At 42.5% G+C, this 11,635-nt stretch overlaps 1 protein-coding gene across 11 annotated transcripts in view; it reads right to left on the minus strand.

Annotated features, from left to right (window-relative positions):
* The window catches only part of CHRM3 (cholinergic receptor muscarinic 3), a 287,105-nt gene extending 275,593 nt beyond the window's left edge, over positions 1-11,512 (minus strand). For 7 of the 11 annotated variants that reach the window (XM_080585121.1, XM_080585117.1, XM_080585122.1 and 4 more), the window contains exon 1: positions 11,244-11,512. The gene's annotated coding sequence lies outside the window, so the exon portion shown is untranslated. The remainder of the gene's footprint in view (positions 1-11,243) is intronic. The other 4 variants (XM_080585126.1, XM_080585127.1, XM_080585125.1 and 1 more) reach the window with 2 other exon arrangements.
* Between the last annotated feature and the right edge of the window lie 123 nt (positions 11,513-11,635).

Genomic DNA, 11,635 nt, shown 5'->3' on the forward strand with positions numbered 1-11,635 from the left:
TCTCTCCAATACACGCACAAAAAAAAAATCCTACTTGAAGCTCTACCTCTATTCTTATGCTTTTGTGCTTAATTAGCTGCTTAAAATACTTGTTCCAGTTTCATGATTCTCACTATGAAAAGTTGTGTGTGTATATATATATGGCTCATTGTCCCAGACGCAAACTTGTAAATAAGGACAAACAAGGATATTTGGAAAAAATTACAGAGCCAACCAGGAGAAGAAACAAAGACTAGAAATTCAAAAAGGAAATAACAATCCTCAAATGAAGCATTCTGGCCTGCTTGTTACTCTGAACTAGGATCAGAGGAAGAATATTGCTTAAGCTTATCTTGACATGAAAATAGCTACACACATTATAGCTTTAATCTGATTTAAATTAATATAATTTAACTGCTGCAAATAGTTTGGGATATTTATTTCAATTTATTTTACCTAAGTTGATTAGGACATGCCTTGAAGTATGTTTTGTACACGTACACTCTCCACATCTCACTTGCCAAAAGGAGGCTGCCTGGCCACATGTTTCTAGAATTCACATTTCTGTTCCATTTTAACTAGGAGAGTGCAATGGTTTTGGTGGGGGAAAAAAAAAGGGGGGGGTGGAGGGAAGGGGGAAGAATTTTTGATGCACTCCTGCTGGAAAGCTCCAGAAAAAAGTTATAAAGAAAACACACAAGTCAAACTGTGCAGAAAAAAAAAAAAACACTTTCTGTTGTCCGAGCTTGAAAAATGAAGGAAAGTGAAATCCAGGATGAACTGAAACTTCAATTTGGCTAAATCCAAAGCAAAGAAACCTCCTTTAACTCAGTGGTGCTAGGTTTCACCCAATACCTTTCAGGATATTCCCATGAATGTTTATAAAAACAAAGAAACAAACAAAGAAATTGCAACACAGACAGATGGCATATATCCACAACCGTCAAGCGTATGAACGCTCCCTTTTAGGGTTTTACCTTTTGGGTGTAGCCTGAATGAGTTAGCAAAGCATGCGGAGAGCAGCTTTTCTCCATATAGTCACTGCTCTTAATCCTTAAGAGTCTGGGACAGTTGGCATCAGGGATGGGAAGCACCCTCATTTTCTAGTTTAGAAATTCAGGCCCACACATAGTTTACCACCTTTACCACTAGACTTCTGATTTCCTACAGAAGTATTTCTTTTTAGCACTTTTGTCAAAAACCATATGGTAACTACCCTGCATTCCCCATACCACGGATACTAGTTAAATATTGTAGGTTCAAGCCAGTTTCCAATAAATCCACAAAGCCTCGTGTTAGTTTTTTTGTTGTTGTTTTGTTTGTTTGTTCTTTTAAACATTGAGATCTGGAGCAGCAGCATTACCAATTGGAAAAACACAGTGAAATGCTAACCAAAGTTATTTTAATTTAAAAAAAAAAGGAAAATAACTCAAAAAAGCTATGAATTTCAAACACATTCAGTAGAAGGTTCTGAGTAATTGAAAGGAACAACCTTGAAATTTAGTTTTTCAGTCTGTCCAACGCTAAGATTCAGAAACCTTGCCCTTACAATGCTGCAACACCCAATTTCAGCCACAACACAGAATGAAGGAATGTCATGCAAGTCGCCCAGCCACAAGAGGCTACAACACAAGTGCTTGGAGCATTCAACTGTTCTTGTCATTATAAATAAATACGCAATACAAATAAATTCTTACCCATCCCATTACATAAACCATAACACGAAAACGGTACCATCTCATAAAAATATAGTTTTTATTTTTTTAAAGGAACCTTTGTGCTCCGTAACAGCCATAAAAATAGTAATCACTACACAATTTAAGAGAAGCAGGAGCAAAACTATATGGCTGTTGTAAAATGAGTATATTATTCCTAGAAACAAACAAAAACTGACCAGAACAACATATCAAGTGAAATGAGTTGATGAGATCTGACACAGAGATAGATACTGGCCTCCCAGATGACTCACTGTACCATGGAAAGCTTCAAACTAATATAACAAAGATAAGACCTCTGCATGCTAATGCTGTCTAATTTCTAGTAGCTGGCCATTTAGCTACATTAAAGAGCTGTCAGTAAATTACAAATTTTTCACAAAAGTTTATGATTATTTTCTTCCTGAAAACAACATACCTGATCATATTTATCTTTGCACATCCACTTTCGTAAGCTTACAAATATGACAAGATAGAATTATGTATACGCTAACACTAAGAAAATAGATGACATGCTTTTCATCTATTATTTTCTTTTACATGAAGTTCAGTTGAGATGTGTTGGTTTTTTATTATTTATTTATTTTTAAGGCCTCAGCACCTACAGGTATACGCTGGATCTTCATGGATCTCTCAGCTCTTATTGTCTAGAGTAGCATAACCCTCATTCTTCTGCTGAAGACATTTAAAAGTTCGATTTTACCATACCCATAATTCAAGAGCTGCTCCTGGCAGCTTATATCAGCAACAGATTTGCTCACAAGTGCCCTGAAAAGCATCAGCATATAATTCCTCACAAAGGTTTTCCATACAAGTACCTGTGTACTGAATAACACTTCTGGACAGCAGACTCAACATATGCCTTCTTAAATGAGCGGCTTTGAGTCCTAAATAGATTGCTTTTTTTTCCCCACCTTAATTCAAGAAAGTGTTTAATACGTATCTATAAATCAAAATCCATACTTGCTTAGCATTCCTAATGAGAAAGTCTTTCTAGAAACACAATTTTCATTTTATAACCTAACATTGTTATTTGAAAAGGAGGCAGAGGAGCAAACACTAGTAAGAATCATGCTATCTGTTCAGCTTCAGTAGTTTATTCATGGATGGCAATACAACACAATGTAGAAATGAATATGACAAATGGCATTTTTCTAATCCAAACTAGAAAAGTAAATACCTTTAAAACTATTTTCCTCCCAGCTAAAAGTGTGTTTTTAACAATGGATTAGTTAGGTTGCATTTACAAGAAACATAACTTGTATAAAATTTAATCTTCAGAATCATAGTAATGAAAATTAGATTTGAATAAATACTTTCATTAAGGTTTTACCTATAAAATTAGCATCTCATCTCTTTGATTTCTGGATATGAGTTTAAGACCTTGAAAAAATTCATCAGTTCTCGAAGTGTTTGGACACTGCCTTTAAAGAAAGAGAATCATAGTAGCTTTTGTCCAAATTCATATGAATTTGTAACTTGGTTTAAGTTGTATTGTAGGTCCAGAAGAAGAACCAAACGTACTTAGGAAAATATTCGCTGTTGGCTCTTCAATCCATGAGAGGCTAGCTCAAGCTGGAAGCACTCAAGCTAACATAGTTGCAGCAGAAAACCAGAAATTTCTAGACGAGCTGTCGCAGAAAGTGATCACGATCTGGACAGCCTTTAAAGACTGATTGAAAGGTTTCTATATATTAAATACACTTTGCTTTTTTTATCTACCACTTTTCAAGGATGCACAAACCTACTGCTATTTTTATAAGCCTCTTTTTCAATCTTGCTTGCACATTTTTGCCTCTTTAGCATTCCCTTTAGCAAACAAACACAGCTTTCATTGAGTTGAGTGAGAATGAAAATTACTGACTCAGAAGTGAACAGTATAAACACCGTCTGCTTCTTCTGAAAAATACAGTTCATCTTCTCAAGTATCTGCATCTTCTATGTACTTGCTTTCATAAAACAACTGCATGTTTTGGATGGAGACATGGGAGGGGAGGAAGAGTAATAATCACTTCTATTTTTATTTAGAAGTCTTACTAGGCATTACGCTTTTCCAGTGAAAACGGCGTGCACAACTGAAAAGGAAGAATCTGAGAGCGGCACACACCTATGATGGTCCATCATCAGGAGCAACGTCAAATGCTGTCAATTCTGTTGATATACTCCCTTATCACACTGTGTCTGTGTGTTAAGTGTCCTTATACACACTTATCACACTAAGACCAAGGAAAAGGACAAGCAATACCTAATGCCTACCACGTCATCACTAGCCATTAGCTACTGAGCAGCAGTTTCCAGAAAAGGAGCTACAAATTATTCTCATTGCTTTTCTATTTATATTAGTTCCCTTTGCACTGAACAGGATTATTTTTAGCCACTGTTTTCTGTAACTCAACCCTTTACCCCTTGAGTTACATTCCTATAAGCTTCCCTTATACACTTGGAGGTTAGCCCATTCAACTTTCTACTTCATACACCTTTTCATCCCCTTTCAGTAATGTTTGTTCTAAAGTCTTCCTTCATTAACTTTAAACACCCAGACTCCAGAGATCATCTTTTTCTGTCTTCCAGGGAAGATCAGTGTCCTTACCCTTAGGAGTGAACTTCTCCATCTCTTTCCCCAAGAAATATGGGATAACTTAAAAAAAAAATCACTAGCAAAGTGATACAATTAGAGGAACCTGAAATAAACATAACTATACCCCACAAAGCCTCCTTACTAGATTTAAAACTCCCTGAAATTACTTTAGTGGCTCCAGCCCCAACAAACGACTCAAATTCTTCATGCCTTCAGTGCTCCTTAAGAGACATTTTAACAAAGTGACTTTCCTCTTTCTCATTTTATTAGGAGACGTTTTCTGCAACAGGCATTTTAGAAAGATATTTACATACATAAATATTCTGGGGATCTTTGCCTCCCAAGAATTCTGGGAGTAAAACAGTCTTCACATTGCTTCACTATCACCTTTTGTAATGCTTCTTTAGCTTCTGTTACAGAATTTTCTTTAAGATTTCTCAGGTAGCAAAACCAGAACTCAATGTTAATCAGAGGAAGAATCTAGAGATACGACATACTGCTTGAAAATGGTGACTGACATTACGCAAAAGTCCTGGAAGGCTCTCCAAGAAGAGGAGATGTTCTGATGAGAGAAAGCTGTGGACCTGTGGTCTTGCATGCAATTGCATTTTTATTGTTTTGCTATCTGCCGCTTGTTACTCACAATGTAAGCTTTGTAAAAAGGTATACTTTTTACAAACATAAAAGCTTTTATTAACTCAAAATCTGTCACAAACCATAATGCCAACCATGGACTCACTCACAACAGATTCCAAGACTGCTCCATTTTCTTCCTCACTGTTCCACAGGTGTTTGGCACTTACACACCCCTCAGCCCCCTGACTTGTGTGTGCATACACACAACTTCTCGTCTGTCATCAAGAGAGATCACAAGGTAAAATGCAAATAAACATCTCCTTCATTTTGATGAAAGTGAGATGGATGCTTCACCTGGTTAAAAAAAAGGTAGAGATAAAGCACTATAGAATTCCAACTAAAAAATTGGGTTGCTTGATGTCCAGCTAGTCCTATGGTTTTCCCACATATCCACTGTCAAGACTGAAGAAGAGCCATCCTTGACAGAAGATGCAGCACCATATGGTGAAACACCATCATAACGACAGATCTACAGATTATTCCATGGGAGTGACGTATTCTACCTCTGAGGAGACTGGGTGCTGTGATTATTTTGTTAGAAGCAAGAGTACAACTTTGTACAGCAATTGGAGATGCTTAATAAAAAGGTAATTCCGAAAACCTTCAAATTCTGTTCTTCTGTGACAGCTTTAAGTGCCTGCATTACTCCTTTTTGAAAGCAAGTTTCTTACCCTTTTGAATAGTTCTTACTATTGTGCTTGTTTTATATTGAGTTATTCTACTATTGTCTGCAGTGAAGTTCGAAAGGATTTGTTTCTATAGCAATACCTTGTGTTGATTCAAAAATTAATGATAAAAAGTGGCAATTAGTAATACTAATTTTTACTAGAGAAACATGAAAGAGGGCTAAAAAGTTTCTGGTCTAAAAGAAAGCAGTAAGAATTTGAGCAGGTGACTACTACCAAGTGCACAGCTGTAAAAACCAAGCCTTGTGTGTCACCAAATCCTATACACACAGCACATATTTCATGCTTCAATACGTGCAGCATGGATGTTGCTGCCTGAATACACCAGGATGGGCCCAACTCCTGCTGTATTTCAGGAAACCCACCACAACACAGGGATGTGCACGCATCTATACACAATGGCATCCTGTGGGACAGGCTCCTCTGCTTTACTGTAAGGACGGGGAATGGAGTGCTTTTCTCTATGGATTTGACATTGTTCCTACTGTGTTTTACCAAGGTCTTTCTTTTGTGTTTTTAGTCAATGCAAGTGTGCTTCTCCACGATAATGGCCTGCACGCTCTCTCATTCCTGAGTAATAGCCATGAAGCTGATAAATGTTTTCCAGGTTGTTTGAAACCAACAGAAGCAATTAATGTTGTATATTAAGAATGCTATTTTCTCACCAAATTATTTGTTTTTGTTGCAGCCCAGTACCTTCTAGGAGGTATTTAACGTTTTAGAGAGATTTGTTATTGTTTTTAGGCTTGACTTGTTATTTCAAACCTATAAAGAATAGCATGGCTCTCCATAACTGTTTACAATGCAAGGCTTAAAGAAGTGAAGTGCTTCTTCACTACATATTTATTAAGATTTCCTAAGAGTGACTTCACTGCCTTAATAATGTATTTTCTGCTCCTAGAAACCCACATAAGTAAATTTATTGACTTCAGCAATTATTTCATAATGGAATGATGGAGTCATAGGCTAGCAGCAGATCACTCCTTGGAGCTATTTTATAAATCCTTGTAGATAATATATAGCATTTTTGCCTTCAATACTGTCAGGATTATTTCCTACAGATGATAATTCAGACCTTCATGCAGCGATGTCAGGAAGGTTTCTCGGAAACTAGAAATCCTGGGTGCTGGAGGGGCCTTCTCAAGCTTAGAAGTACAGCAGGAGTATGGAGGCTGCAGTGTGTTCTGAACACTGCTTCACATGTGTTGTGAAGACTGCAGATTTGTCCAGGAAAGAGATGCCTTTAAACCTCACGTGGAGCTCTAAGGCCCACGCAGAGCCCTCCGTCTCAGGCTCCAGTACACCCAGTGCTTGCAAGTAAGGGAGCAATGGGCAGAAGGGTGTGTACATGAGCACAGCTTGAGAAACAGACAAGCAGCATTACACACTGTAACTGACCAGAGGCATTGAGATTAAGTCATTTTCTTTACCAAAAGTGAGGCACACCAGAATGTTGTCACAGAAACTCCAAGCAATTTTTTATATATCTAAGTATGTATATACTCATCACCACTCCTCATTTATTTATAAACTCATAGAAGATGGAGAAAAAGGGAAACCTCTGACCTCTTTGCATTGTAAACTTCTGCAAGTGAAGATTCATCTTCTCCCATGGGGGTATACTGGGAACGTAGAAGGTCAGATTATCAACCACACACACCAGGAGATTATTCTTACATGTCATCACACCGGCTCCTCATTCAGAATAATAAATGAAATATAATCTGAAACACTCCCTATCGAGTGTAATCCCATCAATTGGGAAACATAAGCAGACCATACTGAATCGCAGTCACTGTGCTGACGGGAACTTGCTGCAAGTAGCAAAGCAACCCCAACCTCTTGGCGATCATGGTCAGGCAGGAGGCTCGTGCCAGGAGCCAGGCGAGCCATCAGACAGACGCTGGGGCTGCCCACTGCTCTGCGGCACGGTGGCTGCCCTGGCACACTGCACCTGGCTAAGAGAGCGAAACCCTGTGTCTGTGTGCATTAAAGTTTTCTAAATTGAACAGTTTCTGTTTACGCCAGCTTTAGAATGAAAACACAGAAAGTAGGAGAAAAGGCAATGACGCACAATTGGCTGCATTTTCCCATGATCTGTAATGTAGTTGAGCTATCAAACATTTCTCTATACCTCTCCCTGTCAAGATTAATTTACATAAGTATCAGATTGCCTCTAGCTCTCATTTCAATAATTGAATATTTATCATTTCTAATATAAATTGCTTTTTTTTTCTTCCCTAAAAAATCTTGCAACCACAGAAAAGACCTTGCCTTCAGTTTGCAAACATTTAATGAAGAAATTCACTTAAGCCTACCTTCCTTTACACTAATTGATGCCTCCACTATGAAACTACATACTCAGAAGAGGTGAGGGGGGTTAATCTTCCATCCTCTCCTATTTTACACACGGTAATTTCAACAATTTGTATTCAGGAGAACAGTTTTTCCCTGACCTCAGTGACGCTCCTGGCCAGGTTTGCATGCAGGTTGTGTTGCAGTGGCATCAACCAAGGCACAAGGAGCAGAAAGTGTCACAGCATGCACTTATCCTCTCTTAAAACAAGAAGATGGCAGAGAAGTCCTGGAGCATGAGCACCCAACCTAAATATGGCATACAGGGCTTACATAAATAAGAAACAAACACCTTTATCCTATTTTGTACCCCCAGGACCATAGCCCAGAGTGCATTCTACAGCATAATATGCTATATGGACCAAGAGTCGTCATGTGTTTGTGTGGAGGTGATGCACAGCCACACAGCACCTCTGACCAACTGAGCTCCACCTGGTGCAGCGGCCACACACCTATGCAGCTCTCCCGAAGAAAAACACCGAACCAAGTACTAGAGGATGCAGCAATACTGCTGAATGAACTTACCAAACAGACTACTTGTGGTGTTAACAAGCTCGCTCTTTTCATTCTAGGCTTACAGACCATTTGAATACTCGTTACACATTCACAAACTAAGGTACTTAAAAATAGCTGAAGACACCAATAGTGGTGGTACTGTGTATCCTCCCCCACATAGTGCTCCATACTGCTGCTTATTTTAAATCCTAATTATACGTCCTCATTAAAGGAGGAACTGTCACTACAGCAAGGGATACTAATAATATTAGTAAACTGTTCTATCATATTACACACTAAGCACAGCAACCATGCATTTGCACGCATTGAGCAGAGCTCTCATTGCCTTCAAATACCTCGCAGATACTTAGTCTCATCCTCAGAGCACCACATCAGCTCAGAGTACAACCTCTTCTTAATGACAAACCGGCCATTATTTCATAATGGACAAAATTAATTACCACTGTCCAGATCACTTTAAACTTTCTTCTAGTGTCAAGTACCTTTTGCACTCCTTCCCCTTCCTTTTCCAGTCACACAGCATTGCGTAAGCACAGTAATTGCTAACACAAGAAGTAGGCATGTAAGCTTTCCGTTTGCTAAAATCAAGACTGATGGAGGAAGGAAGGTATGAACGTAACAACTACAATTTTGGAATATTTAGGAAAATTTTCCACCTTAGTCATCAGAAGATTTTTCATTCATATTTCAGGATTTGTTCCTGAAAACATTTATAGTCCCAAGTCTGAAATCCAAATACTAATGCAAGACAGGAAGGGTTTTAAAGCTTTAACTATAGCTTTACAATGAAAAGAGGCACGTGTGACATTTTTTTAAACCAGCTTACAAATTAACCAAGACATCCGAATCCTTAAAACTAATATTTAGGAGTGAAATTTAATACACCATTGAGCACTGTTTGAGATCTTTCATACGGTCACAGTTGGTTTTCACCAGGGAAGTCTACTTCTGAGACAACTGCTCTAGAATATAGCCTGCATCCAACAATTTATTAACATATTACCAATGGTAAGATGAACTTTAAATTTCCTTTAGTAAAAGAAATAAAAATAAATTGCACTTGAGAGTATACAGATACATGATATGAAGTATGTAATCAGCTGCTCCAGAAAGATGCCATTCATCTACTTTAAAATGGCATGACTGTGCAACTCACAACAGCTTCTGTAATAAATTCAGTTCTGTTTCTTCTGAATGAAATGCGAAAGAAGGCAAAACTGAATTTCTGGGTTTGGCGGCAGCACGCAGCAGGTAGAAGGAAGGAAGAAAACTTGCAACCTGTTTTGATAGAGCTGGCAGCAAGTCAGATTAATTTCATACTAGATTATCCCTGGAGTATTTCATTGCTTTGCTACTAAAATCCAGCAAAACGGCAACATCCGAAATAGTCCAAGAGAATGGCTTTCAGTGTTTCAGCTCAAGTCAACCAATTCTTTTTCGCTAGAGCTGAAGTTACCCTGTTAACACGTACGCAGCACCAAAGTAAAAACACATTACTTTGAATTACTTTGAGATTCAGAACTAGAAACTGTGTAGTCTTCATATGTCTCTACAGGGCAATGCTGCACATGTAAAAGATTCTGGTCAAAACAGAAGGACTAAAAAGAAAAGAAAGAAGAAAAAAAGAAAAAGAAAAGGAGAACCACAAAAACTTTCCAGGTCACACACCAGAAAACCCTCCAATACTTGTTCCACGCCACGCAGAACTGCTATCTCACAAGTGACCAGCTTGCCTCCATGCTGAAAGCCACCAAACCGGGCTTCCCTTCTGCAAAAGGCGGCGTTATCTCCAGTAGCCCTGGTCCGACACCAGCAAGCAAACCAAACACTGTCAGATTAAACACACCGAAACAGACGAAGGAAAATCAATAGACTGTTCACTGACTTTGAGGTACGGATGTATAGTATCTAAAAAAAAGTGTGAACGTTTCAGCCAACGTAGGGTGTAAACACGGGAATATGCGTTGCTCCGGCAGAAACATCCTCAGGAATCCTCCTGGCTTTTGTTTGCCTTTTTTTAAAGTTTCTCGACGTGTGTCAGCAATATTCGAGTTACCGTCCTCCTGCCCGCGGCTATTTCTATATATGGGCAGCACAGATATTTGCCGGGATTCGCCTTTTTCCCGAAGTAACCCCCGGCCACGGGAAGCCCCCCGGCTGGGCAGCCAAACCCAGGCGAGCCGACCCGCGGCCCCGCGCGGCCGGGCACGTCGGGGCTTCCCCGCCCGGACCCTCTCCGCGTTAAGCGGAGGCTGGGGCTCCGCTCCCTGCTCCCGGTTGCCCCCGGGGACCCCCCGGAGGGACTCGGTCGCGGACCCAGCGCGGAGCGGCCGCCGCGCCGAGATGGCGGCGGGCAGCGGGGGCGGCCCCGGCCGGGGGAGCCGCGCACCCCGGGGCCGCTCTGGCGGACGGGCGCTGCGGGCAGCCGGCGGCACGTCGGGGCGGGCGGCCCGGGGCGGGCAGGCAGGCAGCGGCAGCCGGGAGCAAAGGGGAGCGCTGCCCGCCCGGCGGCCCCACGGACGGGCACGGAGGGGCGGCCGCCGCCTCGCCTCGCCGCTCCCGGGGCGCGGCGGTGCTCGAGCGGTGCGGGGAGAGAACGAAGGAGCGGAGGGAGGGTCTGCCCCAAGCGCGGCACCGAGCCCCGGGGCGGCAGGCGGCGGTCCCGCAACTTTTCCCCCGGACACCCCCCCGCAGGACGGAGAGAGCCCAAACGTGAAACCGAAGCCGAACCCAGCCCCAGCCCCTCCGAGGCTCCGGTACCGTCGCCCCGCGCCCTACCTGCCTCGCTCCCGGCGAGCCCTCTCCTCTCCGGGCGCTCCGGCGGCGCCCAGGTGGCGTTAGCAGCGCGCTTCCCACGGGCGGCGCGCCCCCGGCGGCCGGCACATCCCCCGCCGGGAGGAGGGCGCTCCGCACCCGCACCGCTCCGCTCCGCACCGCGCGGCCGCACCTGTGCCGGGGCGCGGCGCCGCCTCCCTCAGTCCCGGCCCCCGGGTGGGCGGGGGCGCGCCAGGACCCCTCGCCCCGCCGCCGCCGCCGCCGCCGCCCTCCCCATGCAGCCGCCGCACGAGGGGCGCCCTGGCTCCGCCGCCCGCCGCGCCGCGCCGCGCCGCTCATTGGCCCGCCCGCCGCTGACATCACGGGGCCCCGCCCCGCCCCGCCCCGCCCGGCCC

Source organism: Anser brachyrhynchus (assembly GCF_964034855.1).
Source record: "Anser brachyrhynchus genome assembly, chromosome: 3".
Taxonomy (NCBI): domain Eukaryota; kingdom Metazoa; phylum Chordata; class Aves; order Anseriformes; family Anatidae; genus Anser; species Anser brachyrhynchus.